The sequence below is a fragment of the Vidua macroura genome, chromosome 1 (assembly GCF_024509145.1).
Source record: "Vidua macroura isolate BioBank_ID:100142 chromosome 1, ASM2450914v1, whole genome shotgun sequence".
Lineage (NCBI taxonomy): Eukaryota > Metazoa > Chordata > Aves > Passeriformes > Viduidae > Vidua > Vidua macroura.
The window spans coordinates 67,848,569-67,870,317 of NC_071571.1; positions in this window are offsets into that span (position 1 = coordinate 67,848,569).

Consider the following 21,749-nt stretch of genomic DNA (forward strand, 5'->3'; position numbering starts at 1 on the left):
CATACTGATAATGCCCCATGAACTCAGGCATCAGAAAATTTTCCTCCCCACTCTTCCAGATATTTATAAAAATATGCAAGTCAAGGATTCTTATGCTCATCTTCATGCGCCACTCACAAGTGGATAAATATATGCACAAGAGGACACAGCCTCTTGATGATTTTATCCCTTTGTAATGCCAATAACTACCTGGTATCAGACTATTAGTAATTATTATACCATCTAAATATAAAGAAATTTCAACCAAGAAATAAAATTCAATAAGTAGAATTAAGCTTTTCACGACTATATAGATATGTATATATATGTCTATAAACATCTTTATTTTCTTATTCTAGTCCCTCAGCCCTATCTTTATGGAACTGGATGAGTCACCTAAGCGAATAGCAATTACATTTAGGCATTAGTATTTCCTACATGTGTATTTCAAACTGTTTAAATGTTTAAGTTACAAATTCATTAATATACCTGTGAACAACACTAATACTCTGCCAGCTTCAGTAACAGGCAAAGAGACATAGGAGATCAATTTATTTAATCATTGATCAAGTCATACTCTTGGAAAAGCCAATGATATTTTGATGCAATAAAGGTGTATACACAACCTAACACATAATATTAAGGATTTCTAATACCACTTACAAAATCAGTGACTGCAAATGCCAGCAAATGTGCAGAAGTCTAGGTTTTACCTTAGTACCCTGACCAAGTTAAACTATAGAGCTCTAAGTTCTTAAATCACCTGGCAGGCCATTTGTACTGCAGAAGGTGTGAATTACGATTCTTTGACTCCTTATGTTTTCTTCCTTACTGCATAGCTGCTCCAATGACTTATATCTTGGGCACTACTACAAGATGGATGTTTTAGAATATTTGCAGTGGGGTGTGAATGTAATAGTGATTCTTAAATGACTGAAATAAATAGTTTTAGTATTTTAAACCTTGAGGAAGAAAATATGTAACATGATTATTAAATTTTTTTTCTGCTTTCCTATTATAAAACACAATTAATTTAACAAAAGAACCTAAATTGGCAATATTGAAAGTGAAAGCTACAGAGACATCTTAGTACTGACACAGCATGTTAATATAAATGAAGCCCTTGCTAATATTAAAAATATGCTTATGAAATACCAATTTTCTTTACATATAGTTGTTACCCTTGTGAATTTTCCAATAATTGCAGAAACAATTTTCAAATTACATAGTTCTTGAAATATGCACAGTAAAAATTATAATATTTGTTGTTTGTGTTGTGTTGATTCACATGTCCTTTACTCTCTACCACAAATTTAACATTATCCATCTGTGGTTTCATCTATTTTACAGATGCTCTGGAGATAGGGTAGAATCAATTTCCATTGTAGAAATAGCAAGAGGATGGAATGAAGAATGGCTAGGAAAAAACCCTCATATCTAGGAAATTGCTGCTGGAGATATTTGCAGCTTCCAGGAACTACAATGCACTATGACTTTCTTTCCAAAATAACTTCCTTCAGACATCATAAATTCAATGCAAGATAGGCTTCAGAAACCCACGTAAAAAGAGATCTGGGCTGTGAACTAAATGAGAGCCATACAAGGACCATCAGCAACGGCTGGTATTTGCACTAGATGTCTAATTTGCTCTGCACTGACAGCCCTACAAGAAAAACTAACAGTTTACGAGTAAAACTGAGATATTTTGTCTCCTAGAAACATCCCATCTCTGCCAGCTCCAGACAGGAGCAAGGAACATGAAATGCGAATGTGATTTCCCTTGGGACTACATATTATTACAAAAGACAGAGGCTAGATTCTTGACAGCTTTCTAGGATCTCATAACTTCAGATCTGCTTAGATGATTTTTGATTTCCTTATACAATGAATTATAGATTAAGAACAGTATTACCCATTTATTTTGTCACCTAATTCTGATCAGAACATGACTCTGCCTCATATTTTCAAAATAATCACAGGAAATCTTGGGAGGGAAAAGCAACAAAAAATATATTTAAAAAATAAAGCAAAACATGAGAAGACCAACTAAGCCATGAACCTATTCACCATAAAACAAAACCAGTTACCCTCTTAGGAACTAAAGTCACATGCAGCCAACTAGAATAATAACTTGTAAATACTAGAGGCGGTGGCTTAGCTGCACTGAGGTCAACAAGGTTTCTGCTACTGGTCTTCAGCTACTGAGGTTTCACCTCATCTTTTGTAATCTCCTGGAATCAGTGCCTCATACATATCACCACACTAGTCTGTCTAAGATAATATTTCTGCATCCAGAAGAAACCCATAATTCCTGCTCATTCATAGCAACCACAATTCAGTTAGTGTAATGGATGCCAGGGTTTCGCTAGGTTATCATCTGAAACAGGTTTAACATAGAGCCTATAATCAGCAGGATTCTTGGGAAAACAAATAGCCTTGAAGGGATAATCGCTATTTGGAAGTCAAGTTATGTAAAACATATTTCCCCCTGTGTTATTGCTTCAAGTTGTTTGATTGCACCTAGTATGTGTAAAGAGTGGAAATTATAGAATCTTCACCCTGAGTGGTTTAGGCTCTGTTGTTGTAATAGCTACTTAAGTTTTAAAGGGTTTTCTTGTCTTTTTCTTTTGGTCTTTCTTCATGCAGGTAAAAGCTGATAGGAGCAAAGTAATGAGGCGGGATAAAGAAATTTGCAGACAAGGAAAGTCTGCCAATTTTCTAAAACAGATGCCAATGCTTTTGGCACCTTCTTGTAGTTGACTAAAAACTGAGTCCAAATTTATCATCAAAGAGCTAGCCAGGCATGCAGATTGCACACATATCTCCCTCAAAGGGAAAGCTTACAAAGTTAAAAAAACTTCACAGTATCACTCTCTCTTAAAACACAGATCAAATAACCCTCCTTCCTTCCTCCCAGCACAGACAGCACTATCTACTCCAGTATACACACAATTGCATTTCTTTCTGCTCTATTATCTATGCATATTGTACACATAACAGACAATAAGATACACTAGGAGTAAATATAATAAATCCACACATACCAGTGTTTAGCTACTATTTACCCCCTAATATTCCCGGTACAGAAACTGAACTAGAAAATGGTAGCATCAATAGACCAAATATCCCTGCTCTACTACAGACAAACTACTTCTTTCATGGTTTCATCCTGTCAGGAACAGTGCCAAAGCCTGGGTCCATGACTTTCTTCAAGCAAAACATTTCCTCACATGTATTCTTCAAGCAACTACTAGAATTGCACAATGTAACTACAAAACCACTACCCCTGGCTAGCCACGGTCTTCAAGGTACATGTGCATTGTTGGATCAAACCCAATTTCCCACATGCCTAAGTTTTGTTTATAAATAACATATTTCTGCCTGTGCTTAAAGAGAAGTTAGGGAATGGGAAGCATGAGAAAAAGGGTAACAGCCACTGTACTTTACAATTCTATTTGTTTCGCCCTTCTGTTTTCCTTCATTCTCAGTGTCAGCCAACAGAAGAGCAAGCAGAAAAACCTTCACCTTCCAATCTGGACACGACAGTCCTGCTGCATTCCTTAAGTAGGCTTGACAAGGTTTTCTTATGGAAGGAGTTGAAAAATGGAAGATACTTCTTAGAAAGAGTATTTTCTCATAAGTACATTAAATTAATACTGTTTTTAGAGATGTAATGTTTTAGTTTCCTGACCTGAGAGTGTGAATTGGCCTCAGTCATGCTAGGATTACATTCCTGAAAATTTGTATTGCATAGTCATAATATGTACCATAGTCATAATATAATATGCATAATCATAGTGTGATGAAATACATTAAAAGTACAATAGAATGTGGAATTACACTGCATTAACATGCTCTTTTAACAGGCTACACCACACCATGAGGCAGATCCTTGGCTGGGGCAGACTCTTGCAACTCAACCTAAAGCTAAGCCAGTTATACTTAGCTTTATTGAAAGACAGGGGGGAAAAGAAGAAGAAAAAAAAGAAAAATAAGAAAGGAGAGGAAAAGAGAAAGGAAAAAAAAAGAGTTTGGGACTTTGTTTTAGTTTTATTTTTCTGTAACCATACTTACTTGACAATAAGAGGACAAACATTTTGACAGTTTAATGTGTGTGCACATTACACACACATATGGAAAACTGAGTCCATACATGTTTCTGTACAGATCATACACATAGCAATTTTCCAAGGTTCTGCTTGTTCTCTTACACAGGAATGTATTTTATAGACAAATAAAATATTATTCATTTTTCATTATAGTTATCATATCAGGAAAGCAGAATGTTGCCAAAGTCACTTAATTTTCACATTCATTTTACAAGCTGGAGATTACACTTTAAACAGATAAAAAAAAATCTAAATGAGCTAGAACAGGCAAGTATATTTTGTCAGTTTTGCTTGAATGTTATTAACTCAGGAGGTGAAGGTCATGCTTCATGTCCTTTAAAAAAAATAGCTTTCCTTTAAAATTGTATTTCTACAGTCTCATTCCATAGAATGTTTTCTGAGATGGCTTTTTAATTTTCTCTAATTTTCAGATAAATAGACATACATACACCCCAAAAGTGAGTTAACCCAAGACAACTACTTTAATAAGCTACACATTCTCAATATCATTCTTAATGCATCACATATGCAGTAGTCTCCTAGGACCACGTTCTGCCCTCTGCTATGCAGACAGCTTATTATTCAAAATATGCAATGAATCATTAATGATACACACCCGCAGAGGGAAGATCAGAATTAAGCCCTTAGTCGGTGTGTAATATTTGCTCTCAAACTTCATCTATGAGGAGCAATGGTACTTCACTTACTGTTGCCAAAAAAACAAATTGGAAAAAAAATTAAAAATTTATAAAGTCTATATGATTTTTCTCTGTGACCTCTACACCATGTATAAGGGACAGGTATTTTACTAAGTGCTCTCCTATTTCTGCTTGTGCATAGATATAATGATCCATTTAGCTTCTTCTGCTGTCTTGTCCTCCCTACTGCTAAGGTAGCACCACTTTTGCTTTTGTTTACATGTATGATAAAGAAGCTTAGCTCCTTTGTCTATTTCTATTTCATTACCAAACCTGAAAAGACTGGAAAGGATGCTCTAGAAAGAGAACCTCAAAACATATCCAGTTCCCAGGTACCACAACTCATAACAAGCCACAATTTTCATTCTGCAACTCCTGGAATTATTTTTCTGTCACATATGTGTGTATTTATTTTTATGGAAAATAAGAAAAAAGCTTTTAGTTATTTTGAATGAAACCTACTTCTAGAACTATAATATTTTCTCAGACAACAATTACTACAATATTTTGTCATAGGTGTCCTATTAAAAAAAATAAACTGGAAAAAGTCATGCAAATTTAACACAAAGAAATGAAAAACTGTTTCAATTTTCCTTAATGTTTTTCTGTACACAGATATTTTTTTAACTTGCTAAGCATGTATTATGGCAGCCAAAAACCTTTTTCAATGTGCCCATATTCCCTTGAGGCCAGACTCCAAATTGCTAATAGAAGAGCACAGCAGAGTTAGACCTATCCATCTCTTTTCAGGCTCTATTTGTAGTCTCTGTATTTAAACCTGTAAGTCTGGAGACAGTGAGCTCTTGTAATCTCTCCAAAAACTTTTGAGGAAAGGAAGGAAAAATAACGGGAGTGTTCTTCCAGTATATCATACCCCAAAAGCCAAGCCAAGCCCAAAAGCCTGAGCTTTAGAAGGGCTTTCATCACCGGTGTCGATAATATCATATGTATCAGATTTACCACACGTGCTACATAATTGATGGGCATCAGATCAGCACATTCCCATCAATTAGGTGTGCAATTAGCACTCCCTGAATATCACGCAGTACTTTGCCCATGCTCTTTCAAAGGCTTAAGACAGTTCTGACAGAAAGCATACACATTAGGCCCACATACTCTGCACCTGAAGCTCACCCAAAATTTTGAAATTCAAATCTGGATGCCAGGTATGAAATGTATTTGTGTATGAAGTTATATATATGTGCACGATGAGACAGAAAGAATGAGTGATACTGACATTTACACCCCTCTTTGAAGGTGAAGGCGTGTAGTTTCCAATAGCCACACCTTTCCTAATGTACAGCTTCATCTTAAAAGCTAAAGGAACATGAGCAGCAAGGAGTTGCTGCAACACTCCACAAAGCAGTTTTCAGATATGAACAGGGTGAAGAATACATTTCATTATTAAAATACCCCTATGCCTTCTGTGGCCCTATAGTGGGGTGCAAGAGAAGGAGGGAGGAAATTTTTACATGGGTATGCATTGTTCTCATAGCCTGAAGAATTCTTTAGGAGTACAGTACATGTTTTTTAGCAGACTTACAACCAAAGTTAAGTTTTTACTAGCAGAGATAAAATAGCTAGAGAATAAAAGGAACTGAATCAGTGCTGGGTAAAATTCACCTCTCAACCCAGGCCTAGCACCTTGAAGAAGCATCTAGATGATGAAATTAAGCGGAGAGGAATGGACCGACCACCCTACAGAAACAACTTTTCTGTTAAAAGAATTCAACAGACCGATGGGCAAATCCTAATCTATGTTGTCTTTATGTACAAGGTACCGTGCTGCTAACAGATTAACAGATTGTTTTACAGTGAGACATTTTGGACACCTAACTGAGTCCTCCTGGTGAGCCCCTCCTGAGCTTCCTCATCTGCTACCAAACATGAGACAGCTGACAGGTTTTTAAATTATGAACTCCTATGGGTCACATTACTTAATTATACAGTACATCCAGGGATACGCACATGGGTCTTTTATGGTAAATGATATGACTGTCTTAAAAACTCATTAATATGTCATTAACCAAGCAGACATTTACTAATTAAACAATTAGCCCCTCTCTTCTATTCCTTTGTTCCACTCAGAGATGCTCATTTACTGTGATCCCCACTCAGATATTTTTTCCCTTTTAATTTCTTTTTCAGGAAAACTAAGTATCTATAAAACATTTCCTTTGCTTTTTGTCTCAGTTTAGTTAAAGGAGAAACCAAAACAAAATCTAGATTCCCAGCAGGTGAAAATCAGCTTTATCTCATGGAAGTCAAAGGAGTTATGGTGATTTAGTCCACCTGAGGATTTTGCTCCAGGCTTCCCAAATCCAAGTCATGTATTGATTTCAAATGCATGTCTACTGTCAAAATATGCAGGCTTTGCCTGTCCAAAGTGATACTGATTTTTACAAAACTTCCAGAAATGCATTCAACAGCCACTGTGAGCTGCATTATTATTAAATACAAGCAAAACCCCCAACACCAATAAAGGAAGTATAAATATGCAAAGATCAAGGCCTGGAAGCAAATTATTCTGCATCACCATATGAAGTTAGACACCAAAGGAGCATGCTGTATTCTTACCTTTGAAATTCAAAGGATTTTTAATAATTTTACTTGAGCTGTTTTCTGCTGATAAACGTAGCTTGATCATGTTTGATGTGTTTTAACTGTGTAGTAAACTCTGATACAAAGAAGGATTATCAAGTATCTCAAACTGGAATATAGTGATTTTCCTCTTGGAGAGAAATCCCCCATTTTTCCTTTGTGATCAAAAGGTAAACATAATTTTTTTTCTACTCAAATGGCCATCTTTTTTACTGTATATACAGTAGTTTTACTAACATATAAATATCTGATATATAGAGGCTGAAAGAAACAAAAGCAAAAATAATGTTCCTTTTACTTCTTACATTACAAGTGCTCTAACTCCTATAGTTTTATTTTCTCTTAGTCGCTACAAAAAAATCTTTCAGGAGCACCAGGTCATTTGCAGAGGATTATAAAAAGGATTCAACCAGGCACCAGCAAAGGAAGAAAAACAAACCTTTTAAAAGACCCATCCTCATACTGATAACACAGTGAAGAATTCTGCCTTGGCTCTAATCCTTCCTGCACTGTATCTTCATTCAGAATCACACTAAACTGCATGTCAGGTCTGAGAGGTCATGGGGGGGGTCACTAGCCTAAATAAAATGCCACCTTAGTTAGAAGGAGGGATGAAACCCTTCCCTTGGGTTTTCACCTGCCTTCACAGGTGAGCAACCTATGGCAGATGGAGGCTGGTATAGTCTAGTAACATAAGTCACCAGGGATGATGATGTAGCTTCAGAGTAGTTAAGAGTAGCTTACACCTCAGAATTCATCAGAACCCAGTAAGACACCAGAAAAATGCCAACAGCTTTACTGCAGTGGAAGATCTGGCCCCGAAAGTCTGAGATACAGTGTGTGAAAAGGCCAAATGATTACAGTATTTAAGACCAAAGAAAACCTGAGAATGTTCTTGTTTAGGAGAAGGGTTCTGTGCACAGTCATGAGACACAAGTCTTCCATATTTCCTTGTGGACAAGCAGAGTGTGGGTAATGATAACAAAGTGGTCTCTCACACTGCATCACTGAAATGCCTCTTCCTGAACTGGAAGGACCGCAGTGCAGGCTCTGGAAAAGTCAGACCCTGCCCTCCCTCTAAGTCGTGACTCCTGCTCAGTCACATGTTTAGAACCAGCAGCCCTTTGGAAAGTAAGTGTGACTCCATTCTTGCTGATTTATTTCTGTGGTCTGTGAGGAATCAAGTCAGTTGCAAACAGCAGAAACCTCCATTGCTGTCACTGTCTGGAGGTGCTTTTAGGCCATCAGGAACACTGACCATCCCGCAGAGGCACACCATGTTGCCACTCACAACTACATACAGCCTCTGTGCTTAACTCCAGATCAGTTAGGACAGTAAGACAACACAAAGCCTATCACAGTGAAGACTTCTGTCCTGCAAAATATCTATTAGGCATTAATTTTGTGGCAATAGCTCTTTTGCAGCAACCAAAAATTATAAAGAAGCTGAAGCCCAGATGAAAATTGATCTCTAAGGATGAATCCCTGAATTTCAAATTATGGCCTTTTTTATGCAAGATTTCTTCCTGAATTGCCACTTATTTAGATAATAAGGGCAGTGTGAGAATGGAGAAACACATTATGAATGCGATGTAAATCATGCATAATTTTCATAGATTTTCAAAAGGCCTTTAGACTGAAGAAATATCTGTCTTCTAGTCATTATTAGAATCAGCCAAAGGTTTGCACATTTGCTACCAGCCAAACCACCCTAATTCCACAATCAGGTAGTGATTAAGTATTATGATGAAACCCTGTACTTCGGATCTTCATTTTCATCACTGCTACAAGACAGGAACACACAGGCAAGGAAGCTGCAGCCCCACTCTTTAATAGCTGTTGCATAGAAGGACAAATTTCCAGAACTGGAAACACAGAAGAGCAAAGTGGTATTTGTGTGAGAAAGACTTTCACAAAGGAAAGATCAATCCCCCCTCCACTGACTGAAGAGAAAATTAATTACTGCAGTTGGCAGAGGATAAATGATTCCAATTTACAGAGTTGTGTAATTATAGCAGCTGCAGAGTTGAAGACTGGATGCTAACTTTGAACCTCCACCCCGACATGACATTTCTACTTGCATTTAGTTCTGCCACTTGTGAGCATGTTGAAAGTTCTCACTGTGTCTTCATAATTATATGTTGGTTCAAAAATAATCATTGGCTCCATTGCATAGACGAAACCTTATCATCTGGTTAGCAAAAGGTATGTTGTATCGTCTTTGAAGTGCTGAAATCCCCACAGTGGAAAATTTATTAGGGGAAAGTGATGTTATGGCAACACAATTAATTCTGCCACAACATGCAGAATTAACTACACTGTTAAGAATTAAGGATTCAAAGAATAGTTCAAAGGAAGAAAAATACTGTATGTCAAATCATAAAGTATAATCTTTGCATAAGGTCTAACAACACCATATTGTAAAGAGGCATCTCAGTGAGACATCTAGTTAAAAAAAAAAGGAAAAGAAATGGTTAAGGAGATGGGGAAACATCTTTAGTGTTTTACTTGTTTTTCTCATGGGAGGTTGTCAGTTATGCTTGTATAGAGAATTTGGTTCTCTTTTTGAAGCCAAGAGGAAAGTTTTTAATCTCATCTTTAATCCTTTAAAAATATGTAAGAGATTTAGACGTGTACAGGGTAAATTTGGCAGAAGATCCTAGCTATGGAAGTAAGGTAATTTCTTTCAACTCCTGATTGCCAAGGGAGTTCAAAGCCTGCCACCTAAACTATCTATCAATTCCAGCTACAAGCTGCAATCTACTGATTTTTTACATTTCTTTTCATTGATCAAAAATATTTAGAAAAGTCACCAGCTATGAGTGAGTGAAACGATGTGATTATTACAGACAGGGATGAGGGCTCTCTATTGCTGTTGCTTTTTTCAGAACAAATGAAGAATGAAAGACATTTTCTCAAGCAATAAGCACAATAGCATCTGTTGTGACTGTAGTTATTTTATGCACCAACAAGAAAGGAGCTAGCCCACAAGAACAATTTCAGAAAGTATTAGAAAACTGGCAACTGAGCCAAACATTTTGCTTTTAATACAAGGAGACTTTTAACTTTAACAGACAGTTTTGTACCATCTAAAGGTCACATAGGCCTCATGTACAAGGCAACCTGATTACATTCCATTACTGGAACGTAGGTGTAGAAGCCAGAGTATGACTGTTTCCCCTTAATTACCTGTGCAGCCATACATACACTGAAAACCCCTGCCATACACAACTATCAGGCTGCTGCAGTTGAACTGAGGTCAAATCCCATAGTATCCTCTAAGACTGTGTTCCTGTTCTATTGACCACTTCCTAATGGCAGTAAAAAACATTTGAGGCTTGTTTGGGTTTTGGTTGCAGCAAAGGCAGAAACTAAAGACATTTATGTGGAAAATTGGTACAAAGTAACAACATACCTTGACAAAGGTTACACAGAAACGCTTGGAAAAGCTGAACGTTGAGCCAAAGAGCTGAAACCTCCCTCTTCTGGTCATGGTCAGCCTTTGGTTTTAATTACCTGGGTCCAAATCTACCAGATAAAGGGAACTAACACCTCTCTATTTAAACCACTCTAATTTATTAGGAAAATTTGCAGGTTTTAGTGCCATTGCATTAACAAATGTAGAAGACAGCTGAGGCTTGTTTTAAAAAGGACTTATTCAAAATGACTGGAGATATCAGGTTTTGGCCCTGTGCAACTACAGTATGACAGATGAAGCAATTATATAATCAGATAGGCTTGGCCTTGTCTACTCTTTGATCAATTGCACATGTGCCAAATCCATGTCATATGAATGAATATGAAAAATCTAATCCAGAACAAAATGACTATGTCATAGGAATAAAAAAACTAATCCAAGAGGGCTCACATCTGTTCTCAGTCACATAAGACCCAGGACAAGCTGAAATCCCATTGAACTTGATGCATTTTATACCAGTACTAATAAGATTAGGATTTAACTTCCTCTTCCCTCTCTTAAATAATGTACAGAGTCAGCATAATTAAAAATCAATATGGAAGAAAATAAAGTGCTGCAGTACTCAATGAAGATCTAATAATCTTTAAAATACCATAAAAAATTTATTTCTTTGGAATCTAATTTGTATAAGGTCCCATTGTACAGATGAAACACTTCATTAATATACCTCAAACACTTACTGTAAAACTTTTTTAAAACATCACCCGCAAAATCATGAAAACCAGTTGTGGGTATAAGATATACTTGATGAAAAGTTCTGGAAATTTTGAGCAAGCATTTGGTATATTTGTACAAGTTATACACTTTAATTATAGGTTAAAATATTGTAACTGTACTAACCTATGACATAGGAATCCATATAATTGGAAAACTCCCAGAGAATTCAGTAAAGATGTTGCCTGAATAAGGTATTCAGAACCTGCCAGAGATATGGAGAAGTTAGTGTTATCAGTGTTCTGTCAGGAGCCAGTCCAAATCTGTGCAAAGTCAATTCAGACAACTCTGTAACATCCCTCTTAAAAACATTTTTATCCTTGAGCAAACATAAAGACAAAGAGAATTTTAATAAAACACTTTTTACTTAGCCTATGATTTTTCCTCAAGCTTTTGTCCACACCATTGGCAGCCTTCTGTAGCTGGATTTTGCTTACCTTTCTAATACTATGATTGTTGCCATGGAAATTATAGCCATCTCACAAATAGAAATTTATGCCTTTGTGGAAAAAACCCAATATTCTAACCTAGGAAAGCACAAATATCCCAAACTGAAAATTGACAAAAAATAAAGAAGTTTGCTGTGAAAACTTTGCTAGTGTAGAATTTGGAATCAGAAAGAAGATTGAGTATATTTGTAATTTCAAGCTGTTTAATTGTCCTTGTGTGCATGAAGAACACATTGGGTGCATGGAGGTTTCTGACTATAAGCTTAGTACCTCTTACTGTATTTAGTCAAAAAATAAAAATAGATCTATACTAAGTAATAGATCTATACTAATAAACCTATACTGGGCAGATTTAAGAACTTATATATGGATTGAAACAAGTATCCCAGAGTCAAGAGTCCTGCTCCTTTGAAATATATAAGTGTAAGAATGAGAGTAGGGAGACAGTCATAGCACCCGTGTTAGAAGTTTATCTTCTCATGTTTCCTGTATACTTGAAAGACAGGAGATTCCTTCAGAAGGCACTTTCTAGAGACTCAAGAGAATTCTTGCAGCACTTGAACCAGCACTTCTGACCTTCTGGAAGAGAACTGGGCTTTTTAATTGTTTCATTTTTTTTCTGTTTGCTGGTTTTGCATGTGCTTTCTATGAATGCTGCTGGAATCTGTTGCAGCCATATCTGTAATGACAATAACAGTAATTTTGAATGCTTATTCATCTACTCAGTTTTCTTTTTAGTAAAAAATAATGAAGTAAAAATAACATGAAGGTCATCTGTGTGAGTTCTTAAACCCCACTTGATGTGATTATTTCATTTATATTATTCATCATACATTTATTCTCTCTGATTTTCTGTTTCTATGATAATTCCTTGTAAATTCAATTATTATTTTTCTGCACATAGTTTTTTGGATCTTTACACTACTGCTAATGAAATCTAGACAGAAAGTTCAGAACCACATGATTTCAGATAGACAAAATATTCCATACTTTTTTTTTAATAACATGCCACTCATGTTGCTTTCCTGCAGGAATGCTTTTCAGTTAAAAAAAAAATCTCATAAAAACAGAATATGCACCATAGAATTAAGACTACTGAGAGGATCTCTAGCTGCCAAGTTCAAGAAGTGTTAGAATTCACAACTTCCAGGCAAACACTACTGTTGGTTTTACTCTCTGAAACCATCATTCTTCAGAAACAACACAGATGTGTGAATTTCCCTAACTTTCCTGCAGGTCCTTGTAATTCAAAAGATTAGGCTCCTAAATTCCTTTGTCCTTCATCAGAAATGAGAACTGGATATGGTTAACATATAATAAGGATGCTTCATCTTTGTGAAACTGGAAAACATGTCCCTCCACATTATCCTGAAATATGACCTCAATGTAATAGATTTCATTGAGGGAAATTTATTCCTCCTCCTTTGTTTTCTTTGCCTTCCTTTTTTTTTAACTCCCAAACCGGAGAGGGGGGGGGCTGGGAGGGGTGGGGGAAGATGGGGAAAAAAATCAGGAAAAAAAAACAAGTTGAAAATCAGAACGGTGCATATTATGAGCCCAAAAATTATCCTATTACAAACCTCAAAATAGCAAACAACCCCATAAAAAAAGCTTTCTGGTCTATTTAATTGCTTTTATTGTTGTCATTTTCTCAGTTACGCTAATTCAGCTGACCAACATTTCATTCACACAAATGTTTCCACAAAGCTTAAAAACAGCAAAGGCTTGCCCAAATTGTTATTATTGTTATTATTATTACTATTATTATTATTGCTATTATTATTGTTGCTGTTGCTGGAGGAGATGAACAAGATATTTCTAAAAGCTTGCAAAGATTAAAAAAAGGTCTTCTTTTGTACAACTCTATCATCTACCCAAAAAAACCAAAACAGACTGTAACTGATGAACCAGGTCCTGAGAAAAATCGCAAAAACAAAATGACAAATTCCATTTGTCAAGCAATCAATATGATTAAGGTTTGATGACACAAATAATTACCTAAATAAATTAAAGACTTCACATGAACATCAATCTTAGAATACTCTAACACTGACTTTCAGAATTATCTAGCCTCTCTGGCATGGAGTTGAAGGATACGATCCTAAAAAACAGACAGAAAAACAGGGCTGCCAGCTGGGGAAGGGAAAAAAAGCCTTTTTAATTTAACTAGAAAAGGTGTTTTATGTAGTTTTTGAAAAATACTTTGGTAGAGTGGATATACTGTATAGTAGGGTGAAATACTGTAAAAACAATGGCAATCACTGGAAAATTGGTAGAGCTGAAACACCATTCATAAACCACCGAGTGAAAGAGTAAGAAAATAAGGCAGCAGTCTGAGGCATTATCAGGTATTGGACACATAAACAAATTTATGATATATAATGAAAAATTATTATTATCATATAAACATATTTCTTTTTCTTGCAATGGAAAGAAGTTAAGGTACTTAGAGCAGAGGACATTACTCTGCTACCGTAAGAAAGTATCCTGTACATACAGACACACAAAAGGCTTTATCTGTCCTTGAAATCTGTAATGCAACAGCTGTAATAGGTACCACTCTTTCACTTGCAGCAGACTAAAACTAATATCTGGAAGTAACATGAAATCCAATAAAATTTCACAATTATGAACATTTAATATAGCTGATGTGATTTTTTTTTTTTTTTTCAGCAGGGGGTATTTTTTAGTGATCTGTTTTGGTTCATTCATAGCACTCTTCCATGTTTCTTTGCTAAGCTTCTGTAGCTACCTGAAATTTTTTATTACATGCTTGCTTTCTTTGGCCAAACAATCTAAGTGACAATTCTCTTAAAAGGAACACATATAAAAGCACAAAACAGGTAATGAGTTTCTTATATTCCACTACAGCTTCTCCTAAAAAGTCCTCCATTTTTTTCTTTTCCATTAATTGAAGTGAAACAGTTCAATTCAATAGTTTTTACACATGATCCATAGGCAAGTTCTGAGGTGACCATGACAAAAGCTTAGCATCCATAATAAATTAATTACAACAGGGGTTGGACATTCTCTTGGAAATGTTTAGAGATCTGAAAATCAAGGAACTTCAAAAGGAACAATATCAGTATTAGTTAAAGCAGATGAAAGTCTCCTCTTTGAGGACTATATAATGTTACACAGATGACAATGACATCAGAGTCTGATGCAAATTTCACTTCATTATTGACCTGATTTCTGTCTTAAATCATATAAGAACCATGCCAATATTCACTTCAGTAGTCCCTAAGCTTCACAGAATTTCTGTAAGCAAGACATGCAATTATACAAAGGAAAGTTCCTTGCTTGTATCTTGGATTTGTTTTCAAGTACGGTTTTCTTAAGAGGTTGCTCTTTGCTCTAGAAGCATCTTAATTTTATCACAGGTATTTTCAATCCTGGAAGCAAAACAAAGCACTGTGTTTCAAGTTAGTTTTATTGCAAACCAAAACATTTTGCTTTACTTAGTTACCATTCTGCACCTGCAGAAGCCCACAGTTTAACACACAGACTGCTGCCTCAGCAGGGACTGTATTTCCCATCAGAGAGTGGTCTATGCTTTGATCACACAACACGAGCCATTATGAGAAACCCAATAGCCCTGATGGGCAAAAGCAGATACAGAACACAGCAGCCACAAGGCAGTTCTCATGCAGCAGTAGAGCATTTTGGGTGGGTGCAGTACCACTAAAGCAAAACGTGCACCTTTCCACTTCCAAGTATTCTGCAAATTTTGTACCACTTCTAAACAAAATGTAATGTCCCACAGGACTGGTGTTCCTCCACATTGGACTAAAAAGAGTGTTTTGATATATTTCAGCCCAAAAGAGTGCTTTGTATAGGCTTGTGTACATGAAAAAAAAATCAGCTTCCAGTTAATTTGTGATTTATGTTTGTGCTTTCCTCATGATTGTGCTGAGACAAAGCTTCAGTGACCTGCCATCAGTTCAATTTCCTGATTTTCTGAAGCTTGAGTAAAGTTTGATAGTTTGATACAGGTTGTGACTTAGTTTACTTTGTTTTAATTCGTTGTTTTCTATTTATGTTTAGGACTCCTTTTTTATTATTAGTGTATGTATGTGTTTTAATGACTTGGGAAATTTTTTTTCACTACCAAAAAAGATGCAACTGATAAACTGATACTCAGTTTCCTTTACTACTTCTTAGTCTTCAGAAGTGCACTAGAGGTATGAAGGGCATCAGTGAGCTTGTGAAGGTGAACTGCAGTTTGTAGGCCATTATACATTTTATGAGATTAATTAAAGAGAGATACAAATTTCAGATTAGATATAATTTTATATCTTAATATGATTACAAATAAAATTGTCTGCTCCTCCTCAAGGTATTTAATATCAACATAATATAGCGCATTTTTTCATTTACTTTGATTTTTCTCATCACAGAAAACTAAACAAAGCCAGCCTTATACCTCAGAAGGTATCAAGGACCAGAACAATAATAACAAATTCATGTTAAGGTAATTAAGAATTAAACTGGAGAGAACTTTCACACACAGTAAGGAGCTGGATAGTACTTAAGATACACTGATAATGATGCTGTATCTGAATTCTTTTTCCACTACTTTTCAAAGCATGCGTACCTCTGTCCATCTGGTTCTCCCAGCATGGGTACCCGAAAGACAGGAACTACCACTCCTCTTGGTGAAGTAGAATGTGGTAGGGCTGTTATCCAGTTTTTGATTAGCAGCCTTGTGATTAGTGGAGTCCTTTGAGAAATGGAAAAGCCTTTTCCAAACTTTACAGAGTCCAAACCCCCATCTCCAGAGAGCACTGTCCACACCAAAATACAGCCTGTTCTGGAATAAGGAATTTCCTCACTATTTCCCTTTGAGGCTATGAAACTGAAGCAGTAGAAACCCAGATTCATTGGATCAGAGAGAGTAACTGGCTACAGAACCTAAGTGAGAGCGAAAGGACCTGAATTCTAGGAATTTCCTCAAGCACAGTTCAATGCAAAGTACCAGTGCATCCAGCCAGCTTGTAATATGGCTACTGGAATTTTTCTTCCAGGCACTTACGTGAAGGAAGAACCACTTTCTGCATCCCAAATGAACTTTTAAGGAATATACACTGACAATATCAAAACATCCCTAGTTCTCAAGTGTGGAAGGTAACTATTAGTGCACTTAGGGCTCCAGAACAGTCGTGGGGAGGTGCCTTATGAAGTTGACATCTGCAGCCCCTACCAACAGCTGAACAGGGACTTTCTGGGACGCAGTTTGTGGTTTCAGATGTCTTATTCGTGCTTCTAAGCTCATTTACTGAATCTAGCCTGAAGTGTGCTTGTGGTCACTCTTGGGGAATATTCAGGTACAAGGGTGGACAATAGCACAGCCCAGAGCTTAATTATTCACAATGCAGTAGTGAATGTTATGTCCCAAATGGATTTTGGATAACACTGCTCCCACCAAATTCTACAGCACAACTCTCCATTGTCGTGTGATCAGAAGCAGGTACGTATTGTCTGTTAACGTCTTTAAGTGCTGCCATTGAGCTGTAATTTGTGTGAAGAGGACATTGCTCCAGAAATATAAATATATGAGAAATCCATCTAAACATTTCCAGCCTTGACATTATTACTTTGTATCACCAAACCCATCCTTGAAATAATCTATTTTCATGCTCTTCTACTATTTTTCACCAATCCTTTATCCATTGCTGCACAACAAACAGCCTTAAACGTTAATGGGCTGCATGACTTTTATTTCCTCCCTGTTCATTACATTTCGTCTCCAAAGTTGCCACATATTTTATATTTTTAACACAAAGACACTTGGAGTTGTGTTTGTGCCTGGAAGATTGGAAAATATCTAGCTTTAGGCTATATTATATGCATATGAGGACCTAATACTATTTAAATAACAGTTAAAACCACAACCTTCAAATGCAAAACCAGCTATTAAAATATTGCTGGAGGCAATGTGGCAAGGTTTTATACTAGTTTTATGCAAGATACAGGAACAGGAGAGAAGGTTGTGTCATTTGAATGACTACACTGCATTCCTCTCTATTTTATAATTATCACAGATTTAATCAACTTGTTCTGTTTTTATTTTTTGTAATAACCTTTCCTGTTCCCCTTTTATTCAGGGGAGGAGAGGAATTTATATAACATAGTAAGTTTGAAAAATATGAGCTACATGGAAGACAGAACAGCAACTAAGATACTGTGATTAATTTCATAGACTTCCAGTAGGAAGTATTTAGTTTATCGGCACATAGTAAATGAATATTAAAATATGCATACCCCAAGGCTACAAGTGAAAGTAGATAACAGCTGTTGGTCTAAAATGTGGTTCCATAATGCAGAGATTGGAATAAGCTTGTAATTATGAATTAAAGCTAGAACAGTAAAAAAAAAAAAATTACAAACACATTATGAAGATATTCTTTAGCTCATACCATTTAAAATTAGTTCTCTTCATTTACAAAATGGAGCAGAAGGGAATGGATTTCTCTTATCAGATTCAGAAAAAAATATTTGAGAAAAATCAGTAATGACCACCTGCTTTTTTTTTAGCTCGTGTTAAAAAAAGAAAAAAAGTAACTCAGTTTTAGATCAACAGAATTTCATAGCAGACCATAAAAACAAATACCACTACTTACTACTTTAATAAAAAATCTAGCTTTGTATACCCCTAAACAAGACATCACAGATCTGGAAAAGGTGGAAACAAATCAGGGCCAAATAATCAGCTCCACTTCATTAGGTATACTCTTGGCCAGTCTGCTATTCCTTTTACTCAGTGTATTGTCATTATGCAAGAAAGATGCATGCCAATCTGAAGGACAAAATGGTGTTTGGCATTAAAAAAAAAAAACAAAAAAAACAAAAAAAAACTTATAAACTCTAAATTCTGTTTTTACCTCATGTACATATTATAGAAACTGTTTTTAGCTTATGCCTCAAAATTTTCAAATCACTTGTCCTACAAGAAGTTATTAAGAGTGCAATTAAAGTGGTGTTTCATGGAAGAAAATAAAGAAGACAATATTTTATAAACAAAGTCTAAGTGAAACCCATCTAAAAAGATCCTTTTTTAATCCCAGCAGGCAGTAGTTCTACAAAAACACACACACACACACAAAATCATTCCTTGGACAGATTTGTTAGTTGGATTTCACTAGCAGAAATAAGCCCTCAACTGTCACAGACAAAAGACATAAAGCACAATTTGAAAGTTTATCCAAAACATGGAGGTGAAAGTGGGGAAGATTCATAAAATCTAGTTCCAGTGCACAAATTATAAGGCAAATTTCCTTTCATACTTAATGGAAAATGCTTAACTTTCCTAGGATATAATTTCAACCAGCCCCATTGCTCTGAATCACCTGAGGGCTTTTCTTTTTCTGTTGCCTAAACCTGACACAGGCATACATTTAACTTGCTTATCAGTGACTTGGATGAGGGGGCAGATGCCTCCTCAGAAACTTCACTGATGATAAAAAGCACAGAGGAGTGCTGATACCTCAGCGGATTGTGCTGCCCTTCAGAGGGTCTTCAGCAGGTTGGAGAGATGGGCAGAGAAGAACCTTCTGAAATTCAGCAAAGGCAAATGTAGGGTCCAACGCCTAGGGAAGAACAACTCTATGCACCAGGCTGAACGCTGACCTGTTGGAAAGAAGTTCTGCAGAGAAGTTCCTCAGGGTCCTGGTGGACAACAAGCTATCCATGAGCCAGCAATGTGTCCTTGTGGCCAAGAGGGCCAATAGAATCCTGGGGTACATTTGGAAAAGCATTGCCAGAAGGTCAAGGGAGATGATCTGCCCCTCTACTCAGCCCTTGTGAGGCCATACCTGGACTGCTGTGTCCCGCTCTGGTCTATACAGTGCAAGAGACACATGGAGCTCTTGGGTTGGGTCCCGCGGAGAGCTACTAAGTTGGTCAAGAGTCTAGAGAACCTCTCTTATGATCAAAGGTTGAGGGAGCTGGTTCTGTTCAGTCTCAAGAAGAGGCAACCAAGAATACTTCTCATCAGCATCCTATCAGCATCTGAAGGGAGGGTGCCAAGAGAACAGATCTAGGCTCTTCTCAGTGGTGCCAAGCAATAGGACAAGAGGCAATGGGCAGCAGCTGATCCTCAGGAAGTTCCACCTGAACAGAAGGAAGAACTTTACTGTGTGGGTAACACACATTGGAGCAGGTTGCCCAGAAAGGTCTCCCTCACTGGAGATATTCAAGAATTATCTGAATGCAATCCTGTGCAATGTGCTCTGGGATGACACTGCTTGGGCAGAGAAGTTGGATAAGATGACCCACTGTGGTCCCTTTCAACCTGACCTATTCTGTGATTCTGTGATATCTTGAGTATAAGATGGATATGAACAATCTAGAGTTTATGGCAAATCAATATGATCCTAGAAATGCATGTTAAAAAATAAAAAAGTACTTGGTTCTACTTCATTCAAACTACTTTCTGCAAGCTGAGAATTGTGTGTGTGACTTCTGACATGCTATACATTTTAATTTTAAATTCACAAGTAATTAGAATCACTAAAGGTCAAGGATAACACAACATTCATTCTATTATATTAATTCATTCACTGCATTGATAAATAGTTCTGACTTTACCATGTCTATATACCCAGAAAATGCTCTTCCGTTTTAAAGTTTATGTAGATAACTTTTAATAACTTCTACCTATTTTTTATCTTTTTCTCTCTGCCCTCCACCCCTCCATCCTGCCATATATATGTCTATACATGAGGTGCTTCCCTAAATGACAGACTGTCAAGAGACTCAATATGCATTCACTAGTAAAATGCAAGAAAATGTAACAGTCCTTAGGAAATCAATGAGCTTTAAAAGCCTATTGCTAACTATTGCTAAAGTTATTCTGTCTTACATTATTTTATTTAAAAAGCCACTACATAGAGGTATGAATAACTACATCAGAGTTTTCTTTTCATGTCATCATAAAGACAAACCTTTTTTATGGTAACAGGAAATATCACTGAGAAGAACCACAGAAGTTTTTAATCTTTGTCCTGTTGCATTTGTTGTTTTATGATTTCCAGTAAATACCTAATTTTTAGAGGACTCTTACATTCAGCGTCTCCTTTAGAGAATAATTTTGTGAGAATGAATGAAATTTTAAACCATTTTTGGTTATGACACAGCTAATAAAAATGGATGAGTTTTATGAGGCAGATAGTGTGCACCACTTGCTATGTATTGGTAAGCAAGATCAATTAGCCCCTTTCTCTTCAGGACTAGGAGGCTTAGTCTATTGGATTATCCTTTCCAAACAAATGTTTAAGTTTTCCGCAAAGAAAAGAAAATACAGCGGCAGAAATTGAATTACAAAAATTTAGTAAATCTTTGCAAGTATTTTACAAAATACCATTCTTTACGTAATAACGGGCAAGTAACATATTTTATGATTTCCCATTCGTTCGACAAAGCTATGGAGTTTGTAATTGTGTATATAAAGCCATCAGTCTTGCAGAGCCATCTTTAGCTGAGCAAGCCCCAAAGCATCCCGTCCATTCTGCTCAGATCTGATCAGCATCTTTATAGTTTATCAGCCTTGGGGTTCAATTTTGTTTTGGATGCTTTTATAAATGAGCACAATCACTGGTGAATCTGTTCTTCCAGATTGCAAAGAGAAAAATCGAGAGAAGAACTTTAGTAGATTACTGTGTCACTGAGGATAAAGTACAAGCACAAATGCACCTAAAGTAGTCTCAGAGATTATTTCATT